Source organism: Bufo gargarizans, chromosome 4 (assembly GCF_014858855.1).
Source record: "Bufo gargarizans isolate SCDJY-AF-19 chromosome 4, ASM1485885v1, whole genome shotgun sequence".
Classification (NCBI taxonomy): Eukaryota; Metazoa; Chordata; class Amphibia; order Anura; family Bufonidae; genus Bufo; species Bufo gargarizans.
In genome coordinates, this window is record NC_058083.1 from 382,815,268 (window position 1) to 382,827,830 (window position 12,563).

Consider the following 12,563-nt stretch of genomic DNA (forward strand, 5'->3'; position numbering starts at 1 on the left):
TTCATAATTTAATCATGAGAACCAGATGGACTGGCCTACCAGATTACCAGAGGATCCTCTGGTGGGCCCAGGTTCTAATACCATAATGGACTCAAAATATCTGGGAGAAAAAACATTTGGCTGCCTTTGGAGCCAATCACTTGCTCCTAGCATCTGTTTCTTAGATTAAAAGCTTTTCAATTTTTTTTGATGATATAGGGGTTGGGTCTCAAGAGTAATTATCTCTTGTGGGCCCCAGGAACCCCAGGCTGAAACATGTGGGATCTCTTTGGTGGTATTATATGCATACTGCATATTTTTGGGACAGTTGTATGTGGGATGTATATGGTTAATATTGACAGTAGTAAAGTATTATGTGGTCAAAAATAATCATAAAACTGTCTAAAATGACTTGCGGAGGGACCTTTACTTTCACATGTTCCATACAATGACACCATGTTTACTATAGTATAGTACAAGGCTTATCTTTGTGCTCTGCTTTACTATTGAGCTACTATATTACTGTATGCAGGTTTTGCACATACCGATCAGAGTACAATGTTATTCTTTGAAACAAATTTGGTTCTGTACATAGGACCAAAATTACGAGTCTCGTTCTCTTCGTTCTAAGCGCTACAAGGATCAAACAAGAAAAGCCTCAGTACTTCCTTTCTGAAGAAGCCAAATACCATAACACATCTTTGATGTTGAAATGCCCACATCTGCAGACTTGTAGGTGATTTATGAGATGCATAATATTCGTGGTAGTTCAAGTGAAATAGGTAATGCCCCTGCTACGTAGGTGCCAAACAAAAACCCAAGCTTTCCTTTTTATCTCCTATGTGTTGGATGAAGCTGAAAGCTTCCAGATAGTTGCATTTTGACAGCTTGGAGTTACTGTTGGGAACAGATCCATGTATGGAAGCAAATGCACAAAAGAATAGATAAGCTGATATCCAGCTATGCAAACCATGTTTAGAGACACTTAAAGGACAAGCATCACAAGTCCTGTCTTTCTGGTAAATGAAGACTACCTATTGCATGAGGTCCTTTCTGCATTCAGCCCAGGAAAGAGCTGCAGGACCATTAACGAGGTAAGTGAAATCAAAAGCAAAGAAGTAAATAATGTCAGTGTCATCTGTTTCCTGGTTACTAGGAGAAGCGCAGCCATCCTCTGTGTTGGCACTGGGATGTGTTTGAATTATGATGGCTTTTTGAATTGTGATGCCATGGTTAGCAGATCTCTGCAAGAACCTTACCATAGTCATACTAGGACTCTCATTTTCTCCATGCAGCACAGGGCTGACTGTGTATGCACTACAGCACATCCAGATATATCTGTGGAAAAAGATTCAATCCCTTAGGGCCATCTGTTTTTCTGTAGTTTTTTTGAACGCATGAAGACAAAAATGCCAGTTTTATGCTTATAAATCCTGTGTATGGCATACAACAATTTACTGTGCTCCAGAATAGACTCATGCCATGGTTTATGAATATTTGCCACGATTAATGGATATATATATATATATATATATATATATCCTTTTAGATGTATGTATTAAACATGTTATTCCCCTTATGCACTGGATTGCTGAAGGGTGTTGAAGATGACCTTGAAATCTGATTTTGAGCCTCTGCAAACAGCGTTGGGTGGTGACCTTGTTAGGCCTGCAAGGTCATTTTGAATAATGTAGCCCGACATTAGACTAAAATATGAATGCTATGCTACATATAGAACATGATTAATAACTTTTTTTTGTATGTAGTTGTGTGGAAAACATCTCAAATCAGAAATTTTTATAGTATAGATATGGTATTTATGTTTGTGCATATGCTTGTGCATCTTTGGATGTAGCCCCATAGTTACAGGATGACGTCAACATTCTCCAATTTCAGATATTAACCTAAGAGTATATACAGTATGTTATAATACAGTGTATACCTATAGTTTCTAAGGTTTCCACGGTAGTATGTGCACCACAGAATCATAGGGATACACAAGCTCTTCCAGTTCGGGATTGTTTAGTAGATCCTTCTGTCCTCCCGAGAGATGTAAATTGCGCCTCGTACTGTGGGTTGAGCTACATGGCCCTCTGACAGAGTTGTAAAGGATGTCTGTTTTTCTTGGCAGCCTATGGCAGTTCTTTTATTCATCCCTGTGGTACACAAAACTGTTACATCTTTTGTAGAGATCTCGGTCCAGCCAGCCTGATGCAATATACACGAATACAAAAGAGCCTGAATGTGCTGCCAGTGTGTTCCCACAAGCTTCCTTCTGGAGAGCCCTCGTCGAGGAGGCTCTATATTGTAACTTGCCGTTCTCTATCAGCATTTTTACACTCAGCTTTTGTCTACATGACGCTGTGGCAGACATAAGAAAAGCAATATTCCCTGCAGCTGCGAACATACAGCTGAAAGGAACAAAAAAAACATTATGAATTGATGCGCAGACCAAAAAAAAAATCAGCTTTAATCATCAGAACTCTTTCAGCTTAAATCTGCTTTCCCAAGGTTTCAGGGATAAATATCGTTCTTTTCCAAAAATACGGTTCTTTCAGATGCTTCAGGCTCAATAATGGACTTGTTCCCACCTTAGGAACCGGTGCGACTTCAGTTGTAGGGGATGCTCGCCGTAAAGCTAGCCTATCATACTTGTACAACATTTCCATGGTGCATATAACTATTGGGATGATGTAGAACTTCAGTCAGTAGTTGTGAGAAAGTGGTAAAACATGCTAAAGGTTTGGTATATATTTGAAATGTCTGAACAATTGGAAAGTGAATTATGTTTAAAAAGACATTTTACTCGTCTTATTGATTGCTTCAAGCCAGGTAAGGCCATATTCACACGAAAGTGAAAACGGCCATATTAAAGTCTATGGGGCTATGCACATGGCGTTTATTTTAAAGACAAGTGAATAGCGGCTGTCAAAAAATAGGACATGTCCTACTTTTGGCCATTTTCACAGTCAGATGGACGCCTTTGAAATCAATGGGCCTGTTTATAACGGCTGTTTAGACAGGAGTAATTGGCTATTAAAAACAGGTATGTACACTGTAACAAAAAAATAAAAAATACTCAAGTCATCAACTTGCATGCACAGAGACACTTGCTCTCTACTAGAGGCAGCAGGACCTGACGCACACAGTGTGGTGATGTCACATGATGTGATGTCACAGCGATGGGAGTGTCAGATGTTTTTACCACTAACAGGGATGGGGTGGTGTGGGGGTCATTATTGGACACTAATGGGGGGCAGTATTATGGCTACTATATAGACATGTATACAGGGGGCACTATGAGGACATATATACAGGAGGGAATATGGGGCCATTATATATACAGGGATCACTAAGGGGCCTTTTTTATGTCCAGGGGGCACTACAGAGTGGCATTATATATACTGTGGGGGGACATAATATATACCAAGGGCAACTGCAGGAGTTGGGATTTAAAAAAATCTGTTTTTAATGCCTGTTTTTTACTACCGTTAAAAACTTATGCAAAACGGCCATTAAAAATTTATAAATTGGCAGAAAATGGATGCACACACTCATGAAAAATGGCCATGAACAATTGACAGTTTATTTTTCACAGTTGTGTGAATGTACCCTGTAACCTGCTTTTACATGAGATTTAGACCTTAACTCAACCCCTTCCTCCCAAATAGTACATTCCACAGAGTACTGACCAGTGATGGTCGACCTACAACGTAATGCAGGCCTCAGATGTGGTCCTTGGCACATCTGTGTGCCCTATTTATACTACAGATGTGGTCGCACATAAATATTCACTGCTCATTATCGTTAGAGAAGAACAAACCATTTCTATAGAATCAAAATTTGTCCAGAATTTTTCCCAAAATTTGGATTCTGAATCAGAATTTTATCTGATCCAATTTTTACAGAGAGAAGGAGAGAAAAAGAGAACACCAGCATATCATTCACAGCTTTTCAGGGAGATTGAAGCAACTTTAATTTGGGTAGAACTGATTCTGGTCCCAATTGAATCAGGCCTCTAATACAGACGATTTGGATAGAATTTCATAAATTTGCTTACCACTAATTATAGTGTAAGGGACATACAGAAACAGTCATTACACCTCTTCCATATAGGGCAACAATACGTATAGTAACTCCTTTCCACTTCAAATATGGAACATATTTGCAGCGGAAAGAAGGTAGCATGCTGTATGTCCTTGAAAAATCTAACAGGTGGTGATGGTGAGTACAATAAAGGAATTCAAGAGGGGCCTGGATGTATTTCTGGAGTGTAATAATATTACAGGCTATAGCTACTAGAGAGAGATCGTTGATCCAGGGAGTTAGTATGATTGCCTGATTGGAGTCGGGAAGGAATTTTTTATTCCCCTAAAGTGGGGGAAATTGGCTTCTACCTCACTTTTTTTTTTTTTGCCTTCCTCTGGATCAACTTGCAGGATAACAGACCGAACTGGATGGACAAATGTCTTTTTTCAGCCTTATGTACTATGTTACTATGTAATCAAGCAGCGAGCAATATATTTACTGAGCAATGGAACTGTGTACTATACATTAAAAACGTGAATCTACAAAAATATGGATGACAACCATGTGATGTCTACGTTGCATAGTTTTTTTGCGGACCAAGTGACTTCAATGAGTCTATGGTCCACATCTTGAACATATGGATGTGGAAAGCACATGGATGATCTGTGTGCTTTCGGCATCCGTATGTCCGTTCCACAAAACATAGAACACGTCCTATTCTTGGATGCAAAATGGAGTCCACAGACCCATTGACTTTAAAAAAATGGATGTAACATGGACGTCACAGTTTGCAGACCGCAAAATATATTCAGTCGTGTGAATGTACCTTTAGTTTGGATGCATAAAAATGCGGTACAAAGTAGCAATGTCACGTGCATTCCGTTATTGTTCGCAATGTCTAATGTATACTGTGGGTTATGCTCAGTACCAGGTTAATTCACCCTATTCTGACATACTTTGCCCTAGTGAAAAGTTGCAACCTTTCTCTATATACAATTGCCCTAAAAAACAAGACTTCCATTCCCTAGTGCAAAAGTAGGTTGATCAATTCATCTACCATATGAGGGAACTGTGCACAAAATGTGTGGCAGAGAGCTTCAGACCATGCAGCACCACCTGTGGTGGGAACTATGCCTTTCAATGTGGTCACTCCTCCTACTTCCCATCACACGACCCTACCATACGTACCTTCTCATAGACGAGTAGAATATCATAAATGCCTACTCCACCAGGGAGGAAGTTGTTTCGGAAAGTAAGATATGTTAAAGTAACAGTCGAAATTTAAATGGAAATATATCAGATATTTTATCTTGACAGAATGGCATAGCTCTTGTAGCACTTTTGCTGTCATATACTAACTATATAGGAAATGATTTTGTTCCATTATATTGTATTGTATTTTCATTAAAGGAAAAATCTTCATTAAATTTGCTCATAATATCTTAAAAATTGATCTACCCATTGGGGGAGAGTAATCATCATAAGATGCACGTCTGTAACACTGGATGAAACTAGCACATATTGCCCCAAATATAGTATATCATAATGGTGCAGGCAGCGTGATCATATCTATAGCATCTCAATTCCTTTTTAACAGATTTGTTATCATCTCAAAAAGATAGAACTGTATATTCTATATATTGTAATTTGTAGTTTGCAGTGTTGCAGCTTCCAACGGGTTCAGCGTTTTTTTTTCAGCACACCACTGAGGCTGTATTATGCAGGAGCAATCCCACGTACATGTCTTCACGCGTTTGTTGAATGTTAAACATGGCATATTACCCACTTCTGACCTTTCTCTAGTCCTGACACAATAAAGCGTAAAAGGATAATACATGTATGTTGTTCTAGATGCACTGGTCCTGACTGGTCCTGACTTCAGGTGCAGGGCAATAATAATTTATTTAAATAACATTTTCGTTCCTTGAAGAAATTATGTTCTGCCATCCAGATTCTTTCAAAGATCTTTAAAGCTGGCATCACTGTGAGAAAACTTGTATTACCAGTAGTAATAAACTTGTAATAATAATAATAATAATAATAATAATTATTATTATTATTATTATTATTAGTGCCATAACATTAGATTGAACTCTTGAGACTTTTTTTAAATCGTCCTTCTACAGAATTACCAATCTCATATTTGAATGTTTGGTACGTTGTATAGATCTCTAGTTGTGCCCATTCATATCTTTGCATGGTTGTGCCCAGGCATCTTTTAGCATGGCCGTGCTCAGTCATCTTTTTGCATGGTTGGGACTATTCATATTTTTGCAAAAAGATGACTGAGCATGGCCATCTTTTACATAGTTATACTAAGTAATCTTTTCCATGGTTGTGCCCAGTTATCTTTTAGCATGGTTGTGCCCAGACATCTTTTTGCATGGTTGACGCCAGTCATCTTTTAGCACGGCTATACCCTGACATCTTTTTGAATGGTTGTGCCCAGTCATCTTTTTGCAGCGTTGTGCTATTGCACTGGATTTCCATGCCCGCTGTTGCCCCCACTTCTCCTGGCGGGCATCGTGCTACTCAGACTAATGACTAATACTTACGGGCTTCCCTCTCTTCCCAGCCAGTGGAGAGCCCGACTATTAGCATCCTCTGCAGGCCAAAACCTGTGCTGCTCTGCAAAGCTTCCTGGCCTGTCTCTTAGGGCCTTCACACACTCACTCTCGGCTATTTAAAGGGCCAGGGCACGCACATTCAAATTCTTCTGCAGCCTATGGCTGGTGGTTCCTGGGCACCTTCCTCTGTGTAAGGGTGGCTGAGCTTTTAGGTTCCTAGTCTCTAGTTACCAGTAAAGGTGCAATATTCTATCTTACTACCTGTGTACCAAACTTCTGTCTGACAACCTACTCTGATTTTAAGCCGCCTGCCCTGAACTTAGCCTGTTTCTTGTATTGCACCATTGCCGCCTGCCCTGACCTCAGACTTGTTTTCGTTTTTGTTTGCTTGCTGTTTGCACTGACCTAAGCCTGTCAGTGGACTACGAATATTACCTGACACCTTGACACTTTACACTAGTGTTCTGACCACAGTGGGTCAGCTGCCAACTACACTAAGACTACCTCACAAGTTAGCAGCCTAGTGGCTTCCCTGCAGTGAAGACCACATCCCTGTACAGGGGTTAAAGGGTGAAAACCAGAGGACTGCCAGGATAATGCCCTATGAGATAGCTCAAAGCCAAACCAATTAGATGGTACAGTGGGTCCACACACACTGCCCATTTCAGGTGCCCAGCCATCTTTAAACATGGTTGTGTACAGTTAATTTTTTACTTACAAGCAAAAGGGATAATTGACTTGAGAATATAATGGATTTGTGTGTAAAAGAGTGCTCATACAATTCTACACCATAACATTCCTTGTAGGGACAGGTATCATACAGCAGCACATATTAGTACCAGTAATACAGACCCATACGGATTCTCTGTGCTACCTTACACCTTATTTCACTGCATTTATATGTACAAAAACGCTAATTCCTCGTGAACTGACTATGAATATAAATTATTCTGATCATTTGTAGAAATTTCTCGGAAATCTTCAACAACCCACATCATAAATGTTTTAATGAACGATATAACATTGTTTGCCTTGTCTGGCACCATCCCAGTCTCCTTTAAATATGCTGGTAGTGTACAGTATACAACAAAGTCTAACCACTCCTAAAGCTCTGTGATATACTACTATTCTTCCCGACTGAGAAATGATGCCTTACCCCCACTTAGAAATAGTTTCTTTACTTTGTGGACTTTTGCTGCTCTATTAATGAGACTTACGGGATATTTTCTCATGATCAGTTAGTATACATATAGTATATATAGAGATGGTGTAAACTATGTAAGATGATTGTTTAGTAAGAGATTTGATGTCTATGAACAGACTGTTTTATAATACATGCCTCTATGAGGCAAACACAAATCGCCTAGGGCCTCATAGCAAAATGTTGTCACTCTCAGGCAACTCAATGATTTATGATATTGTTATTATTATTATTATTTTACAAAAATGTAATAAACTAATCACCCTCCATGTCACCCACTTTACCTGACTTCTATGTCAGAAAAAGCTGAATATATGCTTCATAAATATGGTGCTCATTCTGGCAACCAGCATAAATACATTGATAAATCTGCTTCCTTCTGTTATGCAGTCACCACTAGGTGGAGCTCAGTGCATAGGAATGTATACACATAACATTTCCTGGAATAGAAGCTGACATGATTCCTTTGCATTGAGCTCCTCCTAGTGTTGACTGCCTGAAAACTTGGTGTTTTCTTATAAGAAAAGGAAGCAGCAGTCCGGCGATAGCCACAACCTTCCTCTCTCATCTCTGCTCTCCCTGTAGGCCCCATAGTAGTTGCATGGTCTGTCACCATAGAAGGTATGCCACGGATGCCTTGTTACTAAAATTCTGCTATTCTGTCCATTGCCCAGAGATTTCTCCCTCCCCAGCATATTATAATCCAGTAGAAAGATCTATCAAGTGTAGCTCTGTTAATAAGATGCGAATGAATTTGGTGACTCCTAATCAACCTTTAAACTTAAAGAGCATCTGCAAGCAGGATCTAGACTATTAAACCAGGCATGCTGCCTGATAGAGTTGATTGTGCTGATTAAAACGATACTTCATTTATATTCCTTTGTTGCAAATGTTCAGTGAAAAATAACTTTTTATTAATATGTAAATTAGGTCTTCAGTGCACCGCTATGCACAGAGCTACTCCTCCCATTCCCTTGATTGACAAGGGGAGACATCTCACCTGGCTCTACCATCGACTGCCTTGCAGGCTAAACTATGGGCACATGTGAAATTCATCTGTCTCTGCTTCCACAACAGTGCAGGTGACTACTGTGCATGCGCTAAATATGTCATCCTCCATCCATAAGAGCTGATGCTCAGCTTCGAGTGCTGGCAGTCTGGGTTCCAAAGCAATAATGGTCTTTGTTTATTAAATATAGTTATACATTTGAGCTTGGTAAGATTAATTTGCCAATGTTTTCCGTTGCTTTTATAGCACTGTGCCGAGATTGTCACCATTTACATTAGTCCTTGTCTTCATACAAACCCCATGCAGATGTTGCCCTAGACTGAATCTGAACCCAGGACCTCAGTGCTGCCATTGGGTAACTCTGCTGCCTACTTAAAGGGTACCTCTAGTTTAAATACTCTCCGGTCTAAGCAAAAGTCCTGGCCAACCCCCTCAACTTTCCCAATAAAAGTACTTACCAGTTGTCCACCATTTGTCTGGTATGGTTTCCATTCTTGCCCTTTCACCTTGCCCTATACTTCTGCATTCTAGGACTGTCTACAATTGGTTTCCATCTCCAGTGCTGTAAAGCGCTGGATACAGATGTCTTCCTGTTTCTAGTGTGAGGGGATTGATTTCTCTGTCTCTCTACCTACTGCACCCAGGCGGCAGGATGCTAGTGGCTGGCATTTGGTTAGGCTGCCAACATGTAAATGAGAGCATGGACACAGAGGCATGCTGCGTATGTACGGTCACCCGCCATTCATTTCTATGGGACTGTCAAAAATAGCCGGGTGCTGGCTCAGCTATCTTCAGCAGTCCCTTAAAACCGAAAGGAGCAATGGCCACGCTTGCACAGTGTGCTCTCCATTCATTTCTATGGGACTACCGAAAACGTCCGACTCCCGTAGAAATCAATGGACAGCACACCGCTACCCTTATTACAATTGTCATAGTGCCGTCTGATATGAACTATGATATTAAGAAACATAATTAACAAGCTGTTGAATAGAATATTTTACTAAAAGACTGAGGGGCGTTTTCTACCCCAGTCTTAGTAAAAAGTGTGTTAGAGTAAGATGCGCCAAATGTATTGAGATGTGAGGCCTCTTAATGTAATGAGCTGATCTAGAGTTCAACTATAATTAACGCTGGGTTCACACCTGAGCGTTTTACAGCGCGTTCAAACGCGCTGTAAAACGCTCAACACATGAAAACCAATGCTTCCCTATGGCCCTGGTTCACACTTGAGCGTTTTACAGCACGTTTGAACTCGCTGTAAAACGCCCTACGCTCAAAAAAGTTCTTGAGCTTCTTTGGGGCGTTTTGCCGCGCGTTCCCGTACATAGACTTTCGGGAACGCACGACAATGGGCATTCGCTTGTCTCTGTATGCGTGATTGTAAACGCCGGTACAATCGTGCATACAGAGTGCTCCTTTCAGAAAGCTCAGGTCTGAACCCAGGGTAAGGGCTTGTTCACACGGTATTTCTGTGGCCATATTGTGGCCCACATACGGCGGGTCCGCAATACACAGGCACCGGCCCGTGTGCACTCCGCATCACAGATGCGGACCCATTCACTTGAATGGGTCCGCAATCACGGAGATGCGAAGCGGAAGCACGGATCGGAACCCCATGGAAGCACTATGGAGTGCTTCCGTGGTGTTTCTGTCCATAACCTCCGCACCGCAAAAAAATAGAACTTGCTCAAGTTGAATGGGTCCCGATCCGTCCCGGCCGCCGCACGGACGCTGCCTGTGCATTGGGGGCCGCAATGCGATTGTGGTCCCCAATGCACGGAACGGAACCACACCGGCCGCGTGAATAAGCCCTAATACTAGATCCTGGAATAAATTATAGGACATCCAGCAGGCCATGGTGGTCACGCCCCACATCCTGCTCAGTCGCATCCCCTTTTCTCGTCGCTTTTGAAAAGCAATGAGAAGTGCAAAACCACGCAAATTATGGTGTAAATATGGCAAGCATGATAATTTTAAACTTTTTTACACTGGGAAAAGTGATATTGAATCTGCCCCTTAACGCTTTTTTTTTTTTTACATGTTCATATTAAAAATGTAAAAGTTTCACGTTGCAGCAGGGAGGACAGTATCTTCATGTAGGACATAGATCTGGTGGCTGCTCCAGGTCCATGTCCCATGAGGTAAGGCCTTAAATAGAGCATGCCCTGAATTTCACCCTGTACTTCTGCGTGTTCAAGTGCTCTCCTCATGCAGTCTGTTGCATACATGACTAGCACTTGGAAAAAAATAAGATTGTGTGAATAGGCCCTAAGGGTGTAATTACACATATGTTAGCGTTCCCAGGTACTGCTGTTAATTGCCATGCTGCATCTGTGCTTGCAACTTGAAACAATGGCATGTCCAGGTGTAGCCTGGCAATTAGCAGTAACCTGCCTACGGTACCCATGCGGTACTTAAATTTACTGGTGATGCACTTAAAATTGGTGATTTAATTTTCCAACAGATGCATAAAATTTCAGCTGATGAAAAATAACTTGATGAAAAATAACTGATTACCTGTAAATTAGAAAAAAAAAAATTAAAGAGGTATTCCAGGATTTTAATGATGGCCTATCCTCGCCCCCTACAACCTGAACCCCAATCAATCCTAAGGATAGGCCATCAATATTAAAATCCTCGAGTACCCCTCTAGAGATAAGCCAATTTGTTAAAATCCGATTCGGTTCTGAATCGACCCAATTGAACTTCGAACTTGATTCTGGCCCAAATAAATTCAAATTCAAAGGGCTTTGACTGCCTGGAAAAGTCTTTCTCTCTCACTGTCCATGTTCCTCTCTCCTCATCTTTCATTTTCCCAAATCAAATTACACAAAATTTGGGTTTGCTAGAATCAGAACTTTTTGAAAAACTGAGGTTGACTTTCTGAATATTAGACCTCATGCACACGACCGTATGTCCGTATTGTGGATCCGCAAAAAAAACAACGGATGACATCTCTATGCCATCCGTTTTTTTTTTTGCAGATCCATTGCAACAATGCCTAAAACTGACAAGAATACAGTTGCAAGAAAAAGTTTGTGAACCCTTTGGAATTATATGGATTTCTGCACAAATTGGTCATAAAATGTGATCTGATCTTTATCTAAGTCACAACAATAGACAATCACAGTCTGCTTAAACTAATAACACACAAAGAATTAAATGTTACCATGTTTTTATTGAACACACCATGTAAACATTCACAGTGCAGGTGGAAAAAGTATGTGAACCCCTAGTCTAATGACATCTCCAAGAGCTAATTGGAGTGAGGAGTCAGCCAACTGGAGTCCAATCAATGAGATGAGATTGGAGGTGTTGGTAACAGCTGCCTGGCCCTATAAAAAACACACACCAGTTCTGGGTTTGCTTTTCACAAGAAGCATTGCTTGATGTGAATGATGCCTTGCACAAAAGAGCTCTCAGGAGACCTACGTATGATTAAGAATTGTTGACTTGCATAAAGCTGGAAAGGGTTATAAAAGTATCTCCAAAAACCTTGCTGTTCATCAGTCCACGGTAAGACAAATTGTCTATAAATGGAGACAGTTCAGCACTGCTGCTACTCTCCCTAGGAGTGGCCGTCCTGTAAAGATGACAGCAAGAGCGCAGCACGGACTGCTCAATGAGGTGAAGAAGAATCCTAGAGTGTCAGCTAAAGACTTACAAAAGTCTCTGGCATATGCTAACATCCCTGTTAGCGAATCTACGATATGTAAAAAACTAAACAAGAATGGATTTCATGGGAGGATACCACAGAGGAAGCCACTGCTGTGCAAAA

General features: G+C 40.8%; 1 protein-coding gene across 8 annotated transcripts in view; it reads left to right on the top strand.

The window, feature by feature from the left end:
- The first annotated feature begins 942 nt into the window (after window positions 1-942).
- Window positions 943-12,563, top strand: part of LOC122936247 (sodium/calcium exchanger 1) — a 544,043-nt gene continuing 532,422 nt past the window's right edge. For all 8 annotated transcript variants that reach the window (XM_044292345.1, XM_044292347.1, XM_044292348.1 and 5 more), the window contains exon 1: window positions 943-1,073. The gene's annotated coding sequence lies outside the window, so the exon portion shown is untranslated. The remainder of the gene's footprint in view (window positions 1,074-12,563) is intronic.